The following is a 26046-nucleotide window of genomic DNA, read 5'->3' as shown; positions in this document are numbered from 1 at the left end:
GGGTTTCTATACTCTTATCAGATAATGTGAACATTCAGCCAAAGTCAACCTTAAGGGACAAAGAAGGACATTACATACTGTTTAAAGAATTATATATCAATAATACATAACAATTGTAAATATTTTTGGTCCCCCCAAAACTGAGCATCTATGTATATCAAATAAACCCTTCTCAATTTTAAATAAACTACAATACAATAATACTGGTTGATATTAGCATATGTCTGTCATCACTGGATAGATCCTCCAAACAAAAACTAAAAAAGGAATTATAGAACTAAATAATACAGTCAATAATTTAGACTTAACAGACATATATAGAGTATTTTATCCATCAATGATTGAATACACATTATTCTCAGCAGCACATGGATCCTTCTCTAAAATAGACCATATCTTAGGCCACAAAACAACTCCTAGCAAATACAAATAAACAGAGATAATACTTTGTATTATATCAGATCATAATAGAATCAAAATAGAAATCAATGATAACATAAAAAACAGAAACTAACACCTGGAGACTAAATAAATGTTACTGAATGACCAATGAATAGTGGAAGAAATCAGGAATGAAATAAGAAGTGTACGTAGATGTAAATGAGAATATTGATACAACTTATGAACACTATGAAAGTAGTTGTAAGTGGATAGTTCATGTCATTGAGCTCATTTACTAAAAGAATAGAAAATAGCAAAAAAAATAAAATAAAATAAACATTATATCTCAAAACCCTAGAAAGGAAGAACAAAATCAGTCACAGTGGCGCACACCTGTCATCCCAGTGGCTTGGGAGACAAGAGGATCATGATTTCAAAACCAGCCTCAGCAAAAATGAGGCACTAAGCAACTCAGTGAGACATTTTCTCTAAATAAAATACAAAATAGGGCTGGGGATGTGCTCAGTGGTTCAGTGCTCCTGATTTCAATACCCAATACACCCCCAAAAGAGAACAAATCAATACCAAAAGTGGTAAAAAAATAAAATAATTAAAATCAGAGATGAAATTAATGAAATTGAAACAAAAGAAATAATTCAAAAAAATTGAAAAAAGTTAGTTCTTTGAAACAAATAAATAAAATTGATAAACATTTATGCAAGCTCATGATGAGAATGAGAAAGAAAACTCAAAATACTAAAATTCATTATGAAAAAGGAAATAACATGACAGACACTACTGAAATATTGATGATAATCAGAAACTATTTTGAAAATTTATACTCTAAAAATAGAAAAATTTCAGACATTGACAAATTTCTAGAGACATAACCTACCCAAATTAAATCTGGAGATCATGCAGTGAAATTGAAGACAACTTCAAAAGCCGACCAACAAAGAAACATTCAGGACAAGATGGATTCTCAGTGAAGTTCTTCCAGACCTTCAAAGAAGAACTAAAATCAATACTCCTCAAATTATTTCAAGAAGTAGAAAAGGAGGAAATACTTCCAAACATATTCTGTGAAGCTTGTGCCACCCTGATAAACAAAATCAGATAAAAACACATCAAGGAAAGAAAATTTGAGATGAACAATCCTCATTGACATAGATGCAAACATTCTTAATAAAATATCAATCATACACAAAAACATATTAAAAAGATAGTGCACCATGATAAAGTGGAGTTCATCCTAGGGAGTCAAGATTAGTTCAACATACAGATTTTAATAAACAAAATTCATCATATTAATAGAATTAAAGACAAGAATCATATGATTATCTCAATAGATGCAAAAGTAAAAAACAGCAATTGACAAAATACAGCACACCTTCAGGTTCAAAACACTAGAAAAACTAGGGATAGTAGGAACATACCTCAACATTATAAAAACTATGTAAGCTAAACTTAAGGCCAACATAATTTTAAATGGACACAAATTGAAAGCATTCCCTCTCAAAACTGGAACAACACAAGAGTGGCCTCTTTACCACTTCTATTCAACATCATCCTTGAAACTCTATCTAGAGCAATTATACAGAAGAAAAAATAAATAAATGGATATGAATAGGAAAAGAAATCAAACTATCCCTATTTGCCAATGTTATCATTCTATATTGAGAAGACAAAAATGCTCAACCAGAAAACTGAATTACTGAATGACCAATGGATAGCGGAAGAAATCAGGAAAGAAATAAAAAGTATGTATGTAGAAGTAAATGAGAATAATGATACAACTTATGAACACTATGAAAGTAGTTGTAAGTGGAAAGTTCATGTCACTGAGCTCATTTACTAAAAGAATAGAAAATAGCAAAAAAAAAAAAGTGAACATTAATCTCAAAACCCTAGAAAAGGAAGAACAAAATCAGTCACAGTGGCTGATTTTGGATGCCATCAGAGAATAGTATACACAGCAAAATTAAGCTTCTGAAACTCATAAATGAATTCAGCAAATTAGCAGGATATAAAATTAACAATGATAAATCAAATATGTTCCTATTTATTAGTGATGAATCTACCAAACGTGAAATTAGGAAAACTATCCCATTCAAAATAGCCTCAAAAAATGAAATAATTGGGAATCAATCTAACAGAAGAGGGGAAAGACCTCAACAATAAAAAGTACAGAACACTAAAGAAAAAATTGAAGAAGACCTTAGAAGATGGAAAGAACTCCCACCCATGCTCTTGGATATGCAGAATTAACATTGTCAAAATGACCATACTACCAAAAGTGATATACAGATTTAATTCAATTTCTATAAAAATCCCAATGACATTCATCATAGACATAGAAAAAAACATCAAGAAATTTATTTGGAAAAAAATAAGAGACCTAGAATAGCTAAAGCAGTATTTATCAAGAAAAGTAAAGCAGGAAGCATCACAAAACCAGACCTTAAATTATACTGCATTGCTACAGAAACAAAAATGGCATGACATTGGCACCAAAACAGACATGTAGACCAATGATACAGATAGAAGACACAGAGACAAACCCACATAAATACATTTATCTCACACTAGACAAAGGTGTCAAAAATGTACATTGGCAAAAAAAAAATAGCTTCTTCAACAAATGGTGCTGAGGAAACTGGAAATTCATATGTAGCAAAATGAAATAAAATCTCTAACACTCATCCTGTGCAAAACTCAACTCAAAGTGGATCAAGGACTTAGGCATTTGAACACAGACCCTGCACCTAATTGAAGAAAAAGTAGGTCCACATTTTTATCATGTTGGCTTAGGAACTGACTTCTTTATGAAGACTTCCAAAGTGCAAGAAGTAAAATCAGGAATCAATAAATGGAATCAAACTAAAAAGCTTTTTCACAGAAAAGAAAACAACCAAGACATGAAGAGAGAGACTACATATGGTAGAAAATATTTGCCACCTGCAACTCAGGTAGAGCATTAATCTCCAGGATATATATAGAACACTAAAAACTTAAGACCAAAAACAAATAACCCAATCAATAAATGGGCTAAGGAACTGAACAGATATTTCACAGCATCGGTCAACAAATATATGAAAAAAAAGTGTTTAACATTTCTAGCAGAGAGAGAAATGCAAATTAAAACTACACTGAAATTTTATCTCGCTCTAGTCAGAATGACAATTATCAAGAATACAAGTAATAATAAATGTTGGTGAGGCTATGGGGAATAAAGTACACTCATACATTGCTGGTGGAACTGCAAATTGGTGCAACCATTATCAAAAGAAGTGTGGAGAGTTCTCAGAAATCTTGGAATGGATCCACCAATCACCCAGCTATCCCACTCTTTGGTTTACACCAAAGGACTTAAAATCAGCATACTACAGTTGACACTGCCATATCAATGCTTATAGCAATTCAGTTAAAAAATAACCAAACTATAGAGCCCTTCAGCAGATGAATGGATAAAGAAAATGTGGTGTATATACACAATGGAATATTTCTGAGTCATCGAAAAAAATAAGATAATGACATTTGCTGGTAAATGGATGCAACTGGAAAATATTGTGATAGGTGAAATAAATCAATCCCCAAAATTTACAGGCTGAATGTCTTCTCTGATACATAGATGCTAATTAAACAATAAGGAGGCAGTTAGGGAAGACTAGAAGTACTTCAGATTAGAAAAAGGGAAATGAATGGAAGGGCAGGGAAAGAAATAGAAAAGATAGTAAAATGAACTGGACATTACTATCCTGGACATTACTATTACATGATTATATGACCAGTGTAATTCCACTTAATGTACAACCAGAAGAATGAGAAGTTATATTCCATGTATGTATAATATGGCAAAATACATTCTATTACCACGTACAACTAATTAGAAGAATTTTTAAAAATGTTTCTATTGTATGGATGCAATAATTTATTTATCTATTGGCCCACTAAAAGATATTTGGGTTTTTAAATGTTAAATATTGTAAATAGTGCTGCTATAATTATTCATGCACAGATTTTGGTGAGAAGGTGTGCTCCTCACTCTAAGGATTGTTGACTCATGGTAAGAGTACATTTAACTTTATAAGCATCTGCCAAACTGGTTTCCAGCAGTACTACTTGTCATTTGCACAAATGGTGAGTCAGAGTTTTGTTTTCTATTGTCAGCAACACTTTTTTAGTATTTTCCTAAAAAAACATTTTAGCCATCCCACTGGATAGGTAGTGTTAGTTCATTGTAAATTTGATTTGCTTTATACAAATAATGAGATAAAAGTTTTTATGTGCTTGTTATCTGCTTCAATTTAATGAAATAAGAAATCATTTATTTTTTTAATATTTTTTTTAGTGGTAGTTGGACACAATATCTTTGTTTTTATGTGGTGCTGAGGATTGAACGCAGTGCCTCACATGTGCAAGGTGGGCACTCTACCCATGAGCTACAACCCCAGCCCAGAAATCATTTATTTTTTAAAATCTGGATTTGTTTACTCTTTTACTGTTGTTCAGTTTTCATAGTCCATTGCACATTTTTAATATAGATTTTTTTGTCATACATATAGTTTTCTTACATTTTATCCCAGAATAGCATGTCTTTTTATTCTATTAACAAAGTGTGTATTTCAAATAGCAGAAATTGTTTTTGTTAAAAATCAATAAATTGATCTTTATTAAAGTTATCTTTTGTGGATCATTCTTTTGATATTAATGTTGGAGAACCCTTTGGCAATCTTAGGTGTTGAAGATTTCTTTCTTCAATACCTTTAAAAGTTTAATAAGTTTATGTTTTACACCTCAAAAGTGTTCGGAATTAATTTTTTTGTATATGGTATGAATTTAAGTTTTTAATTACTTATTTTTTTGCCAGAATTATGTTGAAAAGACCAACTTTCCTCACTCTAATTGCCTTTATTCCAGTGTCAAATATCAAATGTCAATATTTGTATAGGGTTAATTTTGGACTTATAATTCTGTTCCACTTATTTACATGTCTATTTATCTCTCAAAATTATATATATTGAATACCTGTATTATTTTAAATTTTGAAATCAGCATGATCTCTATTCTTTTAAAAATTATTTTACCTATTTTAGTTTCTTTACTTTGTCCTCTTAACTTTTGAATAAGTTTTTCTATATCTATGAAATGTGGTACTGGGATTATAATAGGAATTTTGTTAAACACTTATCTACATACACAGATTATCATCATTTTTACTTAGCTGAGTTTTCCAATTCATGAATTTTGTTTCTCATTTTTTTACATCTTTACTTGTAATGTATCTTACACTTTTCAGCATGCAGATCCTGTAAATGTTTTGTTACTTGTGTAGCTAAGTAGTTCATAATTTTGCTGCTAGTATGTTATTTATAAAAGAAATATCTCCAATTACTCATTACCAATATATAGGAATATAGCTGCTTTTTTTTTAACTTGACCTTGCATATTGTGGTCTTTCTAAACATTTTCAGTAACTCTTTGGTTGTTTTTTTAATATTCAGATATCTTGTACAATCATGTTCCCTGTGAACAGGGACAGAGAGCATTAATCTCTCTATATTTGTTTTTCTTGCCATATATATTTTTTGGGGGGAATACCAAGGATTGAACTCAGAGGCAGTCAACCACTGAGACACATTCCAAACCCTTTTTAATATTTTATTTAGAGACAGGGTCTCACTGAGTTGCTTAGCACCTCACTGTTGCTGAGGTTGGTTTTGAACTCTCAATCCTCCTGCCTCAGCCTGCCAAACCACTGAGATTACATGTCTGTGTCACAGTGCCTGGCTTTCTTGCCATATTGAACTGGTGATATCTTCCAATACCATGTTAAATGGGAGTGATAAGAGTGAACATCTTCCCTTGTGCTATGGTTTGGATGTGCAATGTCCCCCAAAAGCTCCCGTGTGATAGAGTGCAAGATGGTTTACAGGAGAAATGATTGGGTTGGAAGAGTTTTAACCCAACCAGTGATTTAATCCCTGGATTAGGGATTAACTGAGTGCATCTGTTGGCAGGGTGCAGCTGGAGGAGGTGGAAACTCGGGCATGTTTGTGTATATATTTGTATCTGGTGAGTGGACTTTCTCTGCTTTACGATTTGATGTTAGCTGCTTCCCTCTGATACACTCTTGCGTTGTGATGTTCTGCCTCACCTGGAGCCCCTAGGAATGTAGCCGGCCTTCCATGGATCCATGGATTGAGACCTCTGAAACCACAAGACCTCAAATAAACCTTTTCTTCTCTAATTGTTCTGGTTGGATCCTTGAATCATAGCAGTGAAGATAGCTGACTAAAACACCCTGGTTCCTATTTTAGAGAGAAAACATTCAGTCTTTCAACATTAAGCATGATATTAGTTGAATTTTTTTCTATTTTATATTTCTTCATCAGCTTAAGGAGATTCTTTCTTAGCTTGCTAAAAACTTTTTCATGAATTCAAATTCAGTTTTGTTAATTTTTTTTCTGCATCACTGAATTATAATGGATTAAAGTAATTAATTTTTAATTTTTCTTTCTTGGTATGAGCTACTCCAGGCTTTGTTTTGCTTTATTTTTAAATTATTGGACTTAATTTGCTAACATTTGATTTTGTTTCTATTATAGTTTGAAAATGAGATATCCCCCTGAAACTCATGTGTGAGACAATGCAGGAATTTTCAGACGTGGAATGTTTGGATTATGAGTTGTGATCTAATCAGTAGATTAATTGACCCATATGAATTAACTGGCTGATGACTGCAGATAGAGGGTGACTAGATAAGTCACTGGGGACATGAGTTTGGGGGTCATATTTTGTCCCTGGTGAGTGACTCTTTTACTTTTTGGTTATCATATCCTGAGCTGTGGTTTCCTCTGCTACATCCTTCCACCATGATGTTCTGCCTCAACTCTGGCCCAGAGTAATGGAGGTGGCCAACTGTGGGCAGAACCAGTAAAACCATGAGGAATTTCTCTAATTTCAAGTTGTTCTTGTCATGTCTTTTGTCACAGTAACACAAATTTGGCTAAAACAGGGTCAAAACACAAATATAAAATGTGTTAATTTTCTTAGTCCATATTGTCTTTGTCTGATTTCTGTTTCAGGATGTTTCTGGCTTGATAAAATTGAGTGAGAATTGTTGTCTTCTATTTTGTAGAAGACATTTTATGAAATTGATTTTACTCATCATTTTATATGCTTATTATAACCCATAAGTGAAACATTTGAGACTGAGGAGTTCTTTCTTGGTGTATTTTAAACTGTAAATTTAATTAAATTTCTTTATTAATACAGAACTATCTATAGTAACTATTTCATCTTGGTGAATTTGTACTTTTTCAAGAAATTGATTTATTTTTTTCTAAGTTTTCATAAAATTTCTGTTATCTTAATATCTGCTAGCACTACAGTGATATATTATTTTATTGCAGAAAAAAAACATTAGGACATTAGCTGCTGGACAAGATATGTAAATATAAGTTTATTAAAAAGAAACACCAAATAGTTTTAGAAAGTTATTATACCACTTACATTCTCTCCAAAGTTATGAAATTTGTACTTATTCTAGTTACTTTCAACATTTGACAGTCACAACTTTTCATTTTATTCAAGTTGTTTCCAAATTGCCTTTATAATTGTCTTCTAACCAGCAATTTATCAGTTTTTATTCTTGGTAATATCTACTAAAATTTTCTCATCTCTAGAAAGAATATATAGTAGTTTTCTCATGTTTTCAATTTGCATTATTTGATAAATATTAATTTTGAGAATCTTTGTTCTGGTCATACAAGATCGTATTTCATGAAGTTTATATTAAATACTTAATCCAGTTTTTATTATTTTTGAGTTGTATAAGTTCTTTACTTGAAATATTCTGGATATTTCTTTAATATTTATATTGCAAATATTTCTATTAACTTAATTTCTATTTTCATAGGGCTGTCTTTTAGAGAATATATCTATTTGATTTTATTATATTCTACTTATCGTATTTTATTTATATCTGTTTTTAGTGCTGTAAGAAATGTTTTCCTGTTTCTTTGCTTGTGAATATATTCTCTAGCCACTACACACACTCCACTGAAATCAACATTAATATACCTTTACTTTGCTTGGCTTTTATTCATAAAAACTGTAGGATCAGTAGCCATATTGCTATAATCTGGAATGATCTAATTGAAACTAAATTATTTAATATTAATGTTTATTTATATGTGCCATGTTTGATAAGTATGCTCATCATATTTCTTGAAACATACTTTTTCATTTTGGATTAATTTTTATTTTTTCACTGACATACATTCTCTTCTAATGTATGTAGAAAGTTAAAATTCTAAGTTTAATGAATAAAAATGTTTGGTCCTTGTATGTTAACAAGCTGAAGAAATCACTGTGAGCATAAATTAATTTTTTCCTTGACTAAAAAATTTGAGGCCAGACTTACTCTGATGTTATTGGATTTAAATTAAAAAAAATTTGGTTTGGAAAAAATGATGCTTCTTTCCTAGTAATAAAATACTTTAAAAACAGGGATTTATGCCAGGTGTTGTGGCACTCCCCTGTAATCTCAGCAGCTCCAGAGACTTAGACAGGAAGATTGAGAATTCAAAGCCAACCTCAGCAACTGGGAGGAGCTAAGCAACTCAGGGAGACCCTGCTCTAAATAAATACAAAACAGGGCTGGGAGTGTGGCTCAGTGGTCCAGTGCCCCTGAGTTCAATCCCCAGCACACTGCCCCTCCAAAATAAATAAATAAAATTTAAAAACCCTAAGAAATCTTTACTTATATTCATTCAGTTTTCTTATTTTGGATTTAGTCTTCATTGCACTCCTGAAGGTTCAATCATCTATCCTCCATGTTTTCACTTAAATTTTACATCTTTTTATTTATATATTTTTTATATTATCCAAGATTATTTTCTTAGCTTCTCATTTACATCTATTCTGCTATCTTTGTCTTATATCAGTTAAAATAATTATTTCCATAGGCATATTTTTCTTTAACTTACTTTTCATAATTGCTATTATTCCATGTGTATGTAATTTATGCATTTATAATCTTTTTCAGTTTGTTCTATCACTTGGGTTTTCTTGCCTGATTCATTTACTTAATATCAGAATACTATTTAACATTAGATATGTGGTGATATGTTATCACTTTATACCACATACAAATTCCACTTAATGTGGGTTGTGCAAACTCTGCAAAAGATGTATTCAAGTCTTCTGCAGCAGTAGGAGACTTTACCTCCTCTTAGTAGCTGAGACAGTTTCCCATAGTGGGCTACAATTCATTGTTGATACTGTGTGTATTGGTACCTCAGAGGGTTCATCCACTGAGGCCATTAGACACCAACTTCATCATCTTTCCATTGAAGTAGCCAATGGTGCTTGCTTCTGAGAAAATCATTGCCTCTACACCTTGATTTTGTTTCTGCTGTTTTCTCTCAGTGCATAATAGAATCAGTCCACAGATTATGTCCCATCTTGGTTTTCAAAATAATTTGTTTTCTATGATACTTGAATATAAAGCCAGAAACTGCCTGCAATTTGTATCAAGGGAAATTAAATCTTTTGCTTTCTTATGAGTAAAAGATCATTGTCCAAATACTAACAGTGATAATATGTTGTTGGTACATATATTAAAGTACTGTTAAAATATATTGTATTGGGGCTGGGGATGTGGCTCAATGGTAGCATGCTTGCCTGGCATGCAGGGGCGCTGGGTTTGATCCTCAGCACCACATAAAAAATAAAATAAAGATGTTGTATCCACCGAAAACTAAAAAATAAATATTAAAAAATTCTCTCTTCTCTTTAAAAAATATAATTATACAGGCATAAAAATATAATATGTGTTGTTTTTTTGTGTAGTTTCCTATAGTAGACTATAAAAACTTTGATGTCACCAGGAATTATATATTAGAACTGAGTAGAAAAGCTCATATTCATTATACCATGCTTATTTACTAATATTATTCTAATTTGTACTTCATATTTTCCAGCTAAAAATATATTTCCCACTGCCTTTACAGCTAGAAGTAGACATTTGGCATAGTTCTTGTGTCTGAGATATAAACACAATCCACAGGGCTTGGTTTCCGAGAAAGCTTTTCATTGGAGGCAGAACCAGCTGTTACATGAATCCTTTTGTCCTAAGTCCTTTTGTCCAACGTGGAATGTGGACAGGATTTCTAGGACTACAGACTCCTTGAACACTTTAAATCTAGCAAACAGTGTTTATCATTAAGATATCCATGAAACAAAATCACTATCCTGTAGTATAATTGTGTCATTCCTTCATATGCCCACACTTGAACCAAGATATCTATGTATCTTTATAACATGGCTTATATAAACACAAGTTACTGGAATAATGATTTTCTTCTATCTTAACTTGGCTTAACGTAGGCAACATATATTCCTGAATCTGGAACCAATACTTTCTGGTCAACATGTCTATTATCTAATAGGAAACAGTAAACAGTAAACACATGGCATAATAAGGACTCTGTAATCCATATTTTCATTTCCTCCACATATGCGTATCCCTTCTCTTAGTTACAAATTTAAAATGCACGTGCTTGACTATGGTAACCCCACTCCAAAGGAAGATAATATGAGCTTCCCTCCTCTAACACCCTTGGACAGCAGTCTCATGTGTCACTTGTCCCACAGTGCTTTCTTCTCAACTCCTTTCCCCATGCCAGTTTTCTGTCCCTCTGCTTTTAACGACTTTTGCCTACTTTCCTTAATACACTGATGGTAACTATTATGTCTGGTTATACCAACTAAAAGATCTCCTGTTGCTAGACCATGTCTTATTTCATCTTTGTATGCTTAGCTTTTAATTCAATATTTTGGTATTCAGTAATTATGTGTTGAATTGTGGGTGATTCTATGAGGTCTTCTTTGAGCCTAGGTATTATCAGGATATCAAGAAAGGTAGTAGGACTATGTATGGTTACTTAAGTAAAAGTTTAAAAAAGTTTTACATGTTTGTAACATTTAATAATGAAAACATAACTGTAAATATATTATTTTAAACTTAGATTATACAAATAATCATAAAATAAAATAACTCTTCTGTAAAAAAAAAAAAAACGGACTATTTTTAGGTTTAAACAAAATCAAGCCATTAAAAAACCCATTGCTTTAAGGGTACATGTACACTTCTGTCTCTCCCCCTCTCTCCCTCTTATACACACACACACACAAACACACACACACACACACAGAGAGAGTACATGCAAACATACATACTGAAATGTCAGCATTTATTTCCTTACCATTACCAATTAGATTGTGATGATTCTATGCAAATATGATTATACAATACAAAAGCAGCACAGCATGCCTAAATGCACTTCCTTTAAGTGTTTCATATTCCATCAGTTCTCTTTAAAAAATGTAGTTCCCATTATTATTTGATTTATAAAAAGAACAAGAATAATGATGCCATGGCAATGTATCACTCCTAGGAAATTTAAATGAAAAAGGACAAATACATTCGAAAATCAAACTCTTGTGGTCCTTTAAAGGTGGACATTTTATTTTTTTAATTAAAAGTCGTGTTTAAATGAATGAGAAAGCAATAAATTTAAAATATGAGCATAATGAACTAATGTCTATTTAGGAAAAATAGCAAATGTAGGCACAGATATGACACACACAGCTGATTTTTAACAGCAACAATAGCCATAAAGATATATATACATATATATTTAAAACTCTGTCTATACATCCCTCTGTATGGCCATAAATAATATCCAGGTTAAATGAAAATGTTCCCAGTAGAAGTGTACCATTATCCATTCTATCCTTTATCAGCTTCACATGTGCAGTTCTAAGGTAAACATGCATCGTACACTTGGAAATTTTGATTTCGAATCTTGACAGCACATTTCCAAAGGTATAACATCTTAATCAAATTTAAAAATAAAACATCCCAGTGCCGAGCTTGGTTGTAAACCTAAAATTATATAACATACATGTTTTTATGCTTTGTCAATTACATTTGAAATAGGGGACTGTTTGTTTCAGCCCTTCTAAAAATGAGACGAGGATGAGAAAACAACCTATTTCCTTATTAGGATCAGGAGTCAAAGGACTCAGCCAGGAGCCGCAGGCTTCAAGAGCACAGAAGATTAAGACATATATTGGATTCATGATGGAGGGCAGAAAGTTCATTTTCAAAATAAAACAGAATTTTATTCATATTCCTTTTAAAATTCAGATTGCCATTTGCCAGCTGACCTGTGACACGGCAGCAGTGTATTACATTTTCAATGAGCAGTCTGTCTGGAGCTGCTAGTGGGAGAAGCTGCTTCCTGGTTTCTAGGTTTGTATTTTTTTTTTTTTTTAAGTAAGATATTGTTGTCAGAATTTTAGATGGTGCAAACAGGGGCAAGGTAACATATTTATTTTTAATAAGGAGGAGATGTAGAATAGTATAGTCATCAGCATTATGCATGGAATAATCCTCTTTGAAAAAAAAAAACACAACAGCTCAGGTAAAATGTGTATATGGGGCAGTCAAAGATGAGGATGCCAGCATCTCAATGAGAAATCAGGGCAGGCCAAAAAATGAATCTTTATTTAAAAAATAAATACATGTGAATGCCTTTTTAAACAAGTTTTGGTAGAGTGCAAGTCAAGCCAAGGTTTTCTATAGTCAGGGACTAGATTTATCCAGCTCACCATCTGTCAAAATTATATTATAGACGACACATATGCATGGATACAAGACCACTGATTTTCATATATATTAAAACCTGAAACTACTGCAGGATATGAAAACCTACAAACTGTTAAGCCAAAAGGCTTACATTTAGAACTTTTTCCCCCACATTGTTTAAATTCTATTCTCTTTCTGACCTGCATTCAGGGAAAGTGGGCATATAGTGCATGGAAACACATACAAATTAAAGATCACTTAGGAAAAAAATTAGAAACTTTCAGAAAGATATAAAAATAAGAAAAGAAATATCCCCTTCACTTACTTTTGGACTTCTCTTGTGGGTAAATATATCCACTTAAAAAGTAGAAAAGTAGGGTTAAAATAGGATGTGGGCAGTTTTTAATATCAATTAACAAAGGTAATGGTTGCAAAAATAGAGAACTAGCAAAAATGATGAGAAGTGTGATTAGTTGAGTTGACTTGAACCAAGACAATCCTGTCCATATCCCACTCCTGAGAATAGCTTTGTGATAAGAGTTACTTGTGTGCTATTTTTGAGAATCTCTCAGATGAGAAACAAAGGGAGACAAACACAGCAGTTTTGTCTATTGGATTTGGTATTATACTTTTAAAGTGGAATCAAATAGAGGAAGAGGAAATTTTTTAACTTCAGATTTACTTTGAACAAATTGTATTTAAACATTTTTGTCATATTAGTAAAAATCACATTTATCAGGTAGGAAGCATTAGCTTTAATCCATACTGTTGCATTTAAATAAATGATTGATTTGTAAATGCAACGGTCAATGCTTTCTTCTGTTTCAGTATACAAAATAATGAAATCATAGCTTGCCTTTTTCTCCCCACAGAAAATCTTGTTGAAGAACATAATTATGTCACTTGATCCACAATAACACAAATTTGCTACACTGTACAGATTATTCAATAAAAAATAGTGTTGAGAATAAATAACTTCACATAAAAGCCTTGATTTTTGTTTAATTTTAAAAAATAACAACAGGAGTTAGTAGAATGACAGTAGATTTCACTTTAAGAACAGTTTTCCTACAAGCAGATAATTTCTATTGTAATTTAAAATTCATGATAAGAATGGAAAACTGGATTTCCTTTGCAGACCCTTCAGAAATGTGTTTGCATATTTATCACTGTAGTTAAGTTTCTGTAAAAATCTCTGAATTATGAGCCAAAAGGTATCCAAACCCAGCTCATCCAACATTTTAATGAATAGTCTGCAACTAAAAGTTCATCCATTATTTTATGTATTTTTCACATTTAAATTAAATAAATCTTCTATTTTGATGAGATGCTAAAATACTATTGATTTTAAATATTTGCTTTTTGGGGACATGGTTTTGTATCCAACAGAGAAACTAGAGAAATCGTTTTATTTTATATTTTGTTCTATTTTAATTACTAAAATATATTTTTAATTGTACCTAATTTCTATAATATTGAAAACAAATGAGACATTTTTAATCAAAAGAAAAGGAGAAAAATGTGGATGGAGAGAGGGAGGAAGGGGGGAAGAAAGAATAAAAGGGGAAAAAGGGAATCCTTAAATAAATAAACAAATTTTACATGCAATAGAAGTACTTCAAGATAATTTGATATGCATGTGCCATATGTCAAATCATGCACCCTCCTTCCCCCAAATGCATACCACAAACACTACCCAAAGCCTGCAAATCCTGATATTTTGGCTTTGTCTATGCCAAAATATTAGTCCAGTTTGCTTAGAACTAGTGCTATAGAACAGATTTTGTTACATAGCATGGAAAATGACTGTCAAAATTGATGAAATTAGTGTCTTTTGAGCTATAATGTGCTTGGCATATGTCACTAGGAATGTTTTTCAGTAGCTCACATAAGCTCACGTAAGCATCAAACAAAATTTTGAATGCGTTCCTATTAACTAGCAATGAATTTATTTACTTTAAATTAAAAAAAAAAAAAAAAAGACATTCAAGCCAGAGAGTTAACCAATTGAAAGCCCCCACCCGCCAAAACAGGCATCAAATTTAGCAATACAATAAGATTGAGATTGCTTCTTCACTGAGCTAATTCTCCCAGAATCCACTATTCATCTCATCACTCCTTATAAAATACAGAATCCTTAATTGGTCTGTGCTTCTCCAACATGTTTTTAATGAAAACGCAGCACATAACTCTTAGTTTGTTGGCTGCCAGAGCCCAATTTACAAAAGTGGGAGTGCGAGATAAGAAAAGAGTACATCTGCAGAGCAGGCTGCGCAATGAATCACACGGTGCCAGAGTTGAGTAGAATATAATTGAGTCCAACATCTCTGAGCACTTTCACCATAATTAATGATAATCTGTAACAGAGGAATCTGAGATTCCAGTTCAGAGAACTGTTTAATTAGGCCAAGTAATGAAAGCAGAAGCAGTACAAGAATATGGCCTGTCTCATGATTAATGATTCATGCTACTGAACACAAAAGTGCCGCACCGTTAACTCTAACGGATGCTGCATCTCTCTGGCATTTACAAAATAGTGAAATGCATGCATTTTTGTATTTTAAAGATGTAACTGGCAGTATCCTTTTCTGAGCTATTTACATGATAAATATGGTTCCGAAGGTAACTGTCTTCTTCACAGGTTCTTTGCTCTGGGGTAGTTTAAGATAAATATGGTATCTGCCTCCACATCAGTATTAAGGTAAGTGCCATTCTAGCACAGGATAATTAACACTTTCACTTTCCAAGTCAGTAAAACACATTTTCAATCTCACTTTTTAAAATTTTATTGACTAAATTATGTATCTGAATATTTATACAATATCCACTCATTATTAAAATTATTAAAAAAAATTGGTTAAGGATCAATGGTAAGCTATAGAATAAATAGAGCATGTTTAATATTATTATTTCAAGAGGCCGGGGAATAAAATATTCTTTTGGTATATAGCAGTTTGACATTGGGATTGCCCTGCAAGTATGGGACAAGACAAAAGAGAATTATTTGCCTGAGGCCTTACCCTACAAACCCACAAATTATAGAGGTTTTATGCTACTATTTATTCTGCTTTTCAATAAAACAAGAAATAGTACATATCAGAGAAATTGTAGGTTTACACCTTATGTATACAAGGTCTGTGATAGGACAACCTCCATAACAAAATAGTACTATCTTTAAGACAAAATTTGGTCTCTTTCAGTGCCTGCTGCAGAAGCTTCTGTGATTTAGCGCCCAGTGATTTTCACATTAATTCAGAAGATATCCATTATTTGGTACAAAAAAAAATTACTTTAAATATTTTTTGGTACAAAAAAATATTTACTTAATTTTTTTGTTGTCAATGAACCTTTATTTTATTTATTTACTTATATGCAGTGCTGAGAATCGAACCCAGTGTCTAACACATGGCAAGGACTCTACCACTGAGCTATGATCCCTGCCCTATAAAAAGTTTTCTTATGTGTTATCATCACTACCCTGATGCATAGGAACACTTAGTCATTCACAAAATGCAAATCATGTTTGACATTCAGATAACTCCTGTTGGCCAAATAGAAAATATGATCTCAGAAGCAATAGTTTGAGGGTATCCACTAAGACTGAATCTATGTCACCTCAGAACAACTGCTAGAGATTTGAAATCTCAATGATCATCTTAAGTAGTCAAAAAGAAAATCTCTCACTTTTACACATCTTTTACTCAACTAAAGAATAGTTTGATCTTTCAGGGATATTTTGGAGGAATGTAGGGGTTATGACATAATATAAATGAAAAAATTTTACAAAGCATCAGAGAATCATACTTTAAAATATATGTGTGTGTGTGTGTGTGTGTGTGTATATATCTTTAATCAGGGAAGTCAAACTTCCAAATTCCAAGATGGTTTCTTCTGAATGTATATTGCTTTTATGCCATCATAAAGTTAAAAAAATCCTAAGTAGAATCATTGTTAAGCCAGATATAATTTGTATAAAAGCATATCACTGCATATACTTTAAAAGTCAGATTTTTTTTATTTTAAAAAATTTTAATTTTTAAAAGTAAATTATTTACCTCTATAAATATCCAAGTGAACTTATTTATATAGAAAATACTATACAGTATATATGTATTGTATATATATACATATATTTATTGACTTTTGCATCATATACACAAGATAACTATTTTGTTTTGAAAAACAAGTACATTTAATCAAATAACTTCCTAGGAATTACTCTTTATTTAGCAAATTTAAATTTTTATAGACTTTTATAACAATTTTATATAAATGATATCAGACTTAACAATGGTTCTACTTATGATTATTCAAATTTATGATACCATAAAAGCAATATACATTCAGAAGAAACCATTTTGGAATTTGGAAGTTTGATCTTTTCCCGACTAGAGCAAAGTATTTTCCTGCAATGATAGGCCATGAAAGTGAGCTATATGTCACAGCCATGTGATCATGATCATAAACAACAAAAGCTCTATGGGTACTGTGATTTTTGGTATTTCATTTTGGGTTTTCTCATCTCATCATGGCATAAAACACACATCTGTGCACATACATAAATGCGCAATACTTTATAATAAAATAAGGTGCACTTGATAAATTTGCTAACTATAGACCCATGTACACGTTCTCTGTGTGTTTAAGTCAGAAACTACTATGTTTGGTTAGGTGCGTTGAATGCATTTCTTTGTAAGCATCAAACAAAATATATATATTTAGTTGTTAATGGACCTTTATTTTATTTATATGTGGTGTTGAGTATCGAACCTAGTGCCTCACATGTGCTAGGCAAGCTCTCTACCACTGAACTACAACCCCAATCCAAATGCATTTTTGACTTATGATGTTTTCAAATTACAATGAGCCTGTTGAGATGGAACATCATCTTAAGGCAAGGAGCAGCTATGTATTTAAATTAATTGTTAATCACACTGTTATTGGGTGCATAAATTGTAGAAGATAAAAACAGGAAAATAGGCGTTGTGATGTGTGAAGTTCTCAAGGGAGGAACCACATTAAAATAATTTCATAATGTATGAACATAGCTAACATTTAAAAAATATTTTCGATATGCCGGTCAATTGTTTACTCAATTTGATACATTAACTCATTTATTCTTTACAACAGCAAACCTAATAAAATAGTCACTATAAATATCCAAATGATATAGATTAGAAGATGCAAGCTGGTTTGTAAGCCTATAAACAAAACCCTATAATATAAATACCATATTTAGCTTATAGATGTATTTCTTAAACAAAAGAAGACCAAAGCTGTGACAGTGACTCCAAGTTGATAGCAGGAAGTCAAAATTCTATCATTCTTCTGTGCCTCACTTAATAAGTTACTGTATGGATAAAGATGATTATCAGGGTTTCAGCTATTAAATTCATATTAAAGGTATGAAGAAAGAAGAGATTTGCTCCATCCTTTTAATGAATCTTCCTGTAAGTTCCATATGGATTCCCTCCATAAATCACTCATATAGGACCAAATATACCCATATGTCCCATATGACCATAATGAAGTCTATGAATTATAGGTTTTAAACTTCATACCAATGTGCTAAATTTAAAATCAGATTCGATTCATAAGGAAGAGGAAAAGAATGGGGACTTGACAATCGTTTAGCAAGGAGATCACAGAAGTAAACTCATATCTACAGCCAACCGTTTCTCAAAAAAGACACCAAACAAAGGCATTGGACACAAGATAAACTCTTTAACAAATGGTGCCAAGAAAATTGGATATCCACATGCAGAAGACTGAAATTTGATCTTTCTCACCTAGCACAAAAATCAACTCAAAATGGATTGAAGGCCTAAGCGCAAAACCTACAACTCTGAAAATTTGTACTTAAAAAAAAAATTAAAGTATGATTAAATTGGAAATAGTTAACAGAAAGGTATTTTAAATATTCTAAAATATTTGTAAATTAAATAACAATTATTTCTAAAATGGGTTAGGATGTTGTTGAAAGGAGAAATGAATAGTCCCCTTGACAAGGATGGAAGGGGGCCTCAGGCCTAAAGACACACATAGGGTTAAGACAGCAGTTAAAGCATCTCTACCTACTTGATTGCATTTGCCACCATTTTAATTGTATATTTAAACAATGAGTTTTATTCAGCATCAAAGGAGAATGAGATTATGTCATTTACAGAAAAATGATTGGAACATGAGAGCACTGTTAAGTGAAATTAGCCATACTCAGAAAGTCAAGGGTCTTTTGTTTTCTCTCATACATGGGAGCCTGGGGAAAATGGAAAAGAGAGGTAGGGGGTGAGGTTCTCATAGAAATGGAAGAGAGACCATTACAGTAGAGGAAAGGAACAAAGGAGAGCAAAAAAGAGAAGGAAAGGGTAAGTAAGGAAAAATACTGGAGAATGATTTTGACCAAATTATATTGTTATATCATGTTTTATGTATCAATATATAAAAATGAATCCCAACATGTACAATTATCAGTAGAAACCATGGGGGGAAAAATGGATTAGAGAAGAAGGTCACAGGGAAAGTAGAAAATATTTTAAATTTAATATAAATTATAACAGCATATCAGAATTTATGGAAGGGAGAGAATACATTTGGAAAACTGATTAATGGATTAGCTATAATTTTATGAGATTCTATAGACATTATATTATATATTTTACAATATATAATATAATAAATATATATAATATTTTATATATAAATATACACATAGATTAATTTATATTATGAATTAATCTAAGATTCCACTTTAAGAAATAAGGGCTGGGGATGTAAGGCAGTGCATATGCAAGGCCTGGGTTTGACTCCCAGTAGGAAAAAGAAGGAGAGTGAAGGGGAGGAGAGGGGAGGAAAGGAGGGTAATGGAGGGTAGGGGAGCAGAGAAAGAAAGGAAGGAAGGAAGAAAGGAGGAAAGTAAATGAGAGAAAGAAGATTAAATGTAAGCAAGAAGAAATAAAGATATGATTACATATTAACAAAATTGAAAACAAAATCAATAGAGAATAATCAAGTAAAAAACTTGATCTTTGAAAAGACCAATATTCTCTATAGTCATCTTGACTAAGTAAAGAAAGAGAACAGAAAAACAAGGGAGAAAAGGAGGGAGGGAGGGAGGGAAAGAGAGAGAGAGAGAGAGAGAGGGAGGGGAAGAGGGAGATGAGAGTTATCAAAATTTCTACTATCAGAAATATAAGCTGAATATCCTTACAGATCTTACAGTCATTAAAAAGGTAGTAAAAGAATAAATATGAATAACTTCAATACCATGAATACAGAAACTTCAATAAAATGGGTAAATTTCTTATAAGTCACAAGCAAACTTACTCTAGAAGTGAATTGTCAAATAAGTATTTGTGGAATTGGATTAGAAGGTAAAAGCCTTCCAATATACCAAAATCTCCGAGCCCAATGGGGCTTCATTGGTGGTTTCTACCACACATGTTCAGAAGATATAATTTCAACTCAACACAATCTTTTGAAGAAAATATAAATGAAGTATTTCTATATTTTCTACCCATTTTATGAGGCCAACATTAATGCCAAAGTCAGGAAAAATATAAGACAACAAATAGATGAACAATATTTCTTATTAATATATAGATCCTCAGCAAAATATTAATAAAAGAAATACAGTACTACATAAAAAGATGAATATATCATAACCAAGTGTGATTATCCTTGGAATCCACAGCTACTTCAACATTCAAACATCAATCCAGGTAAATCACATTATCCACAATTTTACATACAGTTATGGTAAAAATAATGACTATCATTCAAACAGACATAGGAAATTTCTAACACAATTTAACACCTGTTTTTAATAATACAAATGTCAGCCAACTAAGAATAAATGAGAAAGTCTTCAACTAGAAAAAGCACTTTGACAAAACAACTACAGCTAACATCATATTTAATGATAAAATACTCCTTTTCTTCCTAAGCTCTGGAACAAAGATATCTTCTCTTACCATTCCTCTTCAAGATCAAAGTGGAGAGCCTAATAGTGTAATAGAATAGGAAAATAAATGAAATTAACACCTATGGCACAGGGAGAAACAAAACTATCCCATCATCAAAATAAAAATTTTAGAGCCCATATAAAAATAATGTAATTAATAAGTGATTAACCAAAGTTACAGGATGTAATGGCAATATGCAAAACTTAAGTGTATTTCTACCTTTTAGCAATAAAAAATTGGAAATTCAATTAAAATCAAAGAATAGTACCATTTAAAAGGGCACTGAAATCATGAAATATTTAGATACAAATCTAATAAAATATGCAAAATTTGTATGCTAAAAAATTATGAAATGCTGCCTAAAGAAATTAAAAAAGAATAAATGGAGGCACACTCTGTGTATGCCTGTTTAGTCAGCTTTTCATTCCTGTGACCAAAAGACCTGAAAAAAACAACTATATAAGGAGGTAAACCATATTTTTGAGTGCATGGTTTCAGAGGTCTCAGTCCATGGACAGCCAGGGACTCAAGGTGAGGCAGAAAATTATGGCAGAAGACTCTGGCAGAGGCAAGTGGCTCACATAATGATCAGAAAGCAGAGAATGAGAGAGACTCCATTTTCCAGATACAAAATATATATACCCCAAAGACACATCCCCCCTCTTTCAGCCTCACCCTACTCACCTTTAGTTACCACTCAATTAATTCCTGTTAGGGGATTGATTCACTGATTGGGTTAAGGCTGTCATAACCTGATCATTGTACTATAAATCTTCATGCATTATCTCACACAAAAGTATATGGGGACACCTAATATTTAAACCATAACATTCTCCCCTGATCTACCAAAGTTCATGACCATCTCAAAATGCAAGATACATTTTGTTCATTTCCAAAATCTCCATGGTCTCAACATTTCCCAAAAGTTCAAGTTCAAAGTCCCCTGTTGAGATTTAAGATAACCTCGTATTATCAGCTTCTGTAAAAATCAAGACCATTTAAAAATGAATAAACATTTCCATTCACAAAAATAGGAGCCTAGAAAGAAGGGATGGGGCCAAAGCAAGACCAAAATCCATATGGGCAAATAAATTCTGTGGTTCCATGTCTGGCTTCAGGAGCCCATGACATCATGATGTTCAGATTGTATAGCTCTGCCTCTATGGCTTCACTGATTGCAGCTCACATTGCCCCTCTGCTAATTGTCTCTGCTCAATTCTTGAAGCTTTCCTCCACATAATGTTTACGGTACTGGCATTTCTTAATCTTGTGGGTCTCCACTCCAGTTTTAGCTTTTTTCAAACATTGCCCTTTCAGGGGCTGCCCACAGGGACTGGGATATTCTTCCTGGCCTCTCAGGTCTTCCTTTAAAATATTGGTGGAAGGCTCCATGACACACTAACTCCAACATCCTGCATTCCCACAGTATCAGCATCATGTAGTTCTGCTGCCATCTCAAGCATGAGTAAAACCTCCAGGGTCCCCAGCTGCAGCAGCCTCTGTGTGCTTGGGTGGCTAAGCACAATGAAAAAAACTTCCTAGGACCTCTTATGCAAGAAGCATGCCCCACTGGTCTCCTCTCAAAGAAATTTTTACTCCCTTAAGCCTGAGATGGGTGTGTAGTCTTGCTAATGCTTGAGATACTCTCAAGCCATATGTCTTATTGTCTCTGAGCAGTCTTCAGTGACAGTAAATGTCTTTATCAACTGCAACTTCTTTAGCCCCAGTTTTAGTCCCACCTTTCAAGTCCAGATTTTTGAAATCTTTTTGCTCTGCTTTCTGTTCCTGAATATCACAATAAATTTGGCTAAAGCAGCTAACAATACCCATGCCACTGCCTGAATACTATGTTGCCTAGAAATTTCTCCTGCCAGATTATGAAATCCATTGCTTTTAAATTCAGTTTAATAGGAAGTCTCAGGATACAAGGAAAATTCAGACAACTTCTTAGCCAGAATGTAATATGAATGGCCTCTAGTCCAATTTCCAATAGTGTCCTGTTTTCTTTCAGCATCTTGAGTCCTGTCTCCTTTGCACAATCCTATGGGCATTCTGTTCTTTTGAGCTTTCACCAGAATCCCCCATCAAGCTCAACTTTCAACAACCTAAGCCTTTTCTAGCTTGCATTATTAAACTTTCAAAATTCTTCCCACAAATCCCAAAAGGCTCCAAAAGCTTCTGAACCACATGGTCAGGTTCGTCGTAGCAATGACCCTACTCCTGGTACAAATTATGAGAAAATGAAATTTATTTGAGGGTTTGTAGTTTCAGAGGCCTCAGTCAATATACAGCCAACGTCATTGCTTGAGGGTCAAGGTGAAAGATTGTGGTGAAGATATGTGGCTCATATGATGATCAAAAAACAGAGAGAGAGATTCCACTAGTGAGAATCAATATATATAACCCAAAAGCAGTCCCCAGGGATCCACCACCTTCATTCCTACCCCATCTGCTTTCAGTAATCAACAAGTTAATCCCTATCCAGGGATTAATAAACTGATTGGGTTAAATCTCTCATTACCCAATCATTGTACTCTAAACCTTCTTACATTTTCTCACACATGAGATTTTAGGGGTACCACATATTTAAACCAAAACAATGCTTTAGAAAGTTCAATATTGATAATATTGTTAATTCTCCCAAACCAGATAACAGTGTGTTATCTCCTATTAGACTATCAACTTTTTGAGGGTAGAAATAATATCTAATCTAAATTGATGACCATGGTATAATAGTCCTTAGTAAATTTCTGAATTATTTCAGTAATATAGGAACATGATCAATGCTAAGAAGACATTTACCATGTTAGATCATTGATGTAGTAAAAAAAAGTTTCCTAATTACATACCACTGTTTTTTTATAGGTTTCATTTACATTTTTTAATATGATGGAATCATAAGTGTGAGGGAAGATACAACATGTAGGCTTAGTTATTTTCCCTTACATTTTATGATTAAAATGTAATTATCTAATCAGTGGAAAGTAGCATAATGAATAAGGTATGGAACACAAATTGTAAATGAATGTAGAATTCAATTAGTATTTCTAAGATTTTAGAAGGCTTTTTTCAGCAATGTGTAACATAATTGGCATTGATACAGTGACAACAATTTTCATGTCAAGCTAGTATAAGTTTTCTGTATCCTTTCAAATACAATATTTTATTTTATGCTTAATTTAAAAAGGGGATACAGTGAATAAATAAGTAGTAACATTATGGATATTAATATTATGAAGACAAAAATCAGGACAAGAAAAGAGTGAATCTATGTTAGTTTTTTATTGTTACAATAAAAGATTTTTATTTGAGAAAAATCTTAAACTTTTGAAAATGTTCTTGCAGAATATAAAACCACCTTATTGACAATCCATCTCTAATATCTATAAATACATCAAACTTATCCTGCAGATAGGCACTGGGCATTCTCAACTGATTTGCCTCATGGGAAGACATTCACAGAGACCAGAAGATTGAATGCATCTTTCCTCTACTCTGAAAAGTCTCACTGTGGCTCAAATTCAAAATGTGGGTGTATAGCTTCTCAAAGAGGTGCATGAAAGAGGAATTTCAGAAGAATTCATTATTGGACATCCAAAGTGGCTTAGAGACTCAGAAATTGGAATACAATAAAAAAGGAAGAAAGAATACATTGGAGCCTACTATTGCTACATTGCACCAAAAGCAGTAGGGACTGTAGCACTGATTTATCACAGAAGGAGGGTGAAGACAGGGAAACACAGATTTGGCATGGAAAACTTTAAAATCAAAAAAGCTGCCTGAATTTTGCAGATCCAGGGATTGTACTGTGCACTGGTGCTTGAAAAGCATGCCTTGTATCCCAACTGACTGTGCAGAGATGAGGTGGGGGCCATCTTGGGGTGATTGCACCTCAATGGCAACTCCAGGAAATGGGAGAAAAGAGCAAACACTGCTGCCATATACCCACAAGTGCCTACCAAGTGGCAGGGGGTATATCTGGTGAAATATGAGTAAAACAGGCATGAGACTGTACCCAGGGTATTTAAGTCAAAAGGACAAAGGAGCGTCCAACTTGCTTCTCCTTTGTGTGCGGTGGCTCACATGATCAGCTGAAGTGGGCAAGCCATGAGACTGCACACAAGGAGGAGAATCACTAGGACTAAGCCTGGAAAGCTGTGCGTGTGGGCAGCAGTGTAAGGAGGATCAGTCTTCTCCAACAAAGTTCCATGATTGAAATTCTTGGGAGATTACTGAGAACCAGCAACAGAGATTAACTACTGTCAAGTCTTAGGGGCAGGCTGATCTAATCTCTCTAAAACCAACTCTACTCAACAAATCTCCTAAGATCTGTTTAGACCTAAAACCCATCTGCTGAAACTTCCCTCAGAATTCTGAATAAGTTTTACCCTGGGAGTACACAGAACTGGTCTCAATGGCCAAAACTATAACTGACAGAACTTTCTAACCCAACCCTCCTCATACCTGGTGAGAAGGGAAAATGAGTCTTATATCAAACAGCTTCAATCTTAGCCTGATGCAACTGGAAGCTCAGGGAGCAACACAAAAACAAGAAGGTGTTAACAACCCTACCCTGTGCTCGCTCGCTCTCTCTCTCTCTCTCTCAGAGTATATAACTCAAGAAGAGTTAGAAGTACTGTTGTGACTACCCATTCTAGTCAACCATTTTGACCACCATATTGGAGACATTTTCTTAATTATTCATTAAGAATCTTTCTCTTTTTTTTCCTCTGTGTGTGTGTGTGTGTGTGTGTGTGCGTGTGCGCACATGCATGTGCACATGTGTGCATGTGTATGTAAATTCTTGCTGTACTAATTGGTTCTGGGACCTGTATACTTATTTTTACGTATTTCTTTTTCTCTCATTTTTTACATTTATTTAATGTAGTTATTTTTTCTTGCCTTATCCTTTGAGGGTTTGGGGTTTTTTGTTTTCATATTTGGGTTTTCTTTAGTATGATTTTCATTTGTTTATCTTTGCTCTTATCTCTTACCCTTTTGCCAAATTCTATTGTTTTCTCTGCATCTTTCCCATTACTTTGC

At 33.0% G+C, this 26046-nt stretch overlaps 1 pseudogene; it reads left to right on the top strand.

Annotated features, from left to right (window-relative positions):
• Positions 1-19012: 19012 nt before the first annotated feature.
• Positions 19013-19145, top strand: LOC143407644 (U6atac minor spliceosomal RNA; annotated as a pseudogene).
• Positions 19146-26046: the final 6901 nt, after the last annotated feature.

This window comes from Callospermophilus lateralis, chromosome 9, assembly GCF_048772815.1.
Source record: "Callospermophilus lateralis isolate mCalLat2 chromosome 9, mCalLat2.hap1, whole genome shotgun sequence".
NCBI lineage: Eukaryota > Metazoa > Chordata > Mammalia > Rodentia > Sciuridae > Callospermophilus > Callospermophilus lateralis.
This window is presented reverse-complemented; position numbering and strand designations above follow the sequence as displayed.